General features: G+C 43.0%; 1 protein-coding gene and 1 long non-coding RNA gene across 2 annotated transcripts in view; one reads left to right on the forward strand and one right to left on the reverse strand.

Annotated features, from left to right (window-relative positions):
• Nucleotides 1-377, forward strand: part of LOC117958310 — an 18,087-nt gene extending 17,710 nt beyond the window's left edge. The window contains exon 3 of the long non-coding RNA XR_004659683.1: nt 368-377. This is a non-coding gene — a long non-coding RNA (uncharacterized LOC117958310). The remainder of the gene's footprint in view (nt 1-367) is intronic.
• LOC117958237 overlaps nt 1-1,863 on the reverse strand; it is an 859,617-nt gene that overhangs the window by 181,984 nt on the left and 675,770 nt on the right. The window lies entirely within an intron of this gene.

Raw genomic sequence — 1,863 nt, forward strand, 5'->3', positions numbered from 1 at the left:
ACAGGGACGTTGTAGAGCGTCCTCTGGTGGACAGACTATGTAACACCATCACTAACAGGGACGTTGTAGAGCGTCCCCCGAGACCAGAGCCAGACAGCCAGAGCGTCTTCTTCTGTCTCCCGAGGTCATGTTAAGGGGGCGGCGAGAAGGAAAGGAGTTGTTTCATTGGTTGGTTTCAAGCAGGAAGTCTTGCATCCAATCACAGGCGTGTCCCTGCAGGGTTTCAGTGTTGTCGTAGTAACGTTCATTGTTTGTCTTTTGTCCCCAGCGGATCGAGCACGGTGAAGTCTGCGGGGACGATCCTGGACGACATCGGCAACATGTTCGACGACCTGGCGGACCAGCTGGACGCCATGTTGGACTGAAGACTTTCAAAATAAAAGCCTCAACCTCGGGAAGAGAAACGGAGAAAGTCAGCGACGGAGGAGGAGGAAACGGAGGGGAGGAGGGTCGATGTTTAGATATCCGCTCTGATGCAGACAGTCGCCCCCCCCGGTGCTTCCTCCGCGGCGTCCTCCCCTCTCGTTTCTGACAGTCCACGTACGGGTCCGTGTCCCGGCGAGGGTTTCGGACGGGAAGCTGTTTGTACCAAAATATTTAATGTTTCTCAGTCTTCACTTCGGACGAGCGGAATCCTCTGATTTCGGTCATATTTTTTTCTGTTTTCATTCAGATTTTTAGTCACTTCCTAGTTATTTTTGTTAGTTTCAGTTATTTTGTTGTCAGTTTTTTGTCATTTTTTCAGTCAGTTTTCAGTCAGTTTTTTTGTCAAATTTCAGTCATTTTTGTGAGTTTTCCATAACTTTTTCAGTTTTTTTCAGTCACTGCAAACCGAGGATAAACCAGCGGAACTGTAACCGTGACATAAGATTTTTCTGACATTACAAAGAAAATGCATTTTAATATTTTTGCTGGGGAGTATGAGCTTAGTGGGTGGATCTCCGTGCCAACATGGCCGCTGTTTCAGACTCTGATCTGGTTTCTGATCTGATCTGGTTTCTGCAGCCACAGATTCCCAGTCCAGCGGGAAAATGAACCAAACTGAAGTTGGACCAGCGGTATTTTATCATCAGCACACTGCGGGGGAGAAGAGAGCCTCCGCGGATTATAAGAACATTGTTTAACATTTATATGATATTATGAGTTTGTTCTGCAGAGAGCCGGAGTCGCTTGTTAACTGTCGTCGCCGTCGCTGTTTCCCTTCCAGCCTCAACCCCGGAAGTCCTGACATCACTTCCTGTCCAGCTGCATTAATGGACTTAAAAAACAAATCTGAGGTATTTTGCTTCAGTATTTCCATGTTTTACTCAGAAAACTGACCAGAAACTGACCCAAAACTGACCTAAAACTGGCCTAAAACTGACTTAAAAAGGACCTAAACCTGACTAAAAATTGACCTAAAACTGACTTAAAACTGGCAGAAAATTGGCCAAAAAATGATTAAAAAGTGACACTAGAACACACAGACTCATAACCCTAATCTCAACGATCACCAGGAGAAAACAGAAGAGGCGAGACATTGAATTACAGAAGAGTGTGTGTGTGTGTGTGTGTGTGTGTGTGTGTGCGCCATACGGTTCTCTTCGGCTCTCTGTCCAACATGTCCGACCATTTTAAAATTATAACTTTTGTAATATTTAAAACAAAGTCTATTTTATACCAAGAGATCCTAACTGTGTGCAGCCAGTCTTCCCGTGTGTTTGTGTCCAAACTGTCGGACATTTTTGATATTCATGTTTAGCCAAAGTAGTATTTTAATGAGTTATCTAAATATGTATATTTTACACTAGATAAATATATATATATACGTACATATACATATATATATATATATATATATATATATATATATATATATATACA

This window comes from Etheostoma cragini, chromosome 15 (genome assembly GCF_013103735.1).
Source record: "Etheostoma cragini isolate CJK2018 chromosome 15, CSU_Ecrag_1.0, whole genome shotgun sequence".
Classification (NCBI taxonomy): domain Eukaryota; kingdom Metazoa; phylum Chordata; class Actinopteri; order Perciformes; family Percidae; genus Etheostoma; species Etheostoma cragini.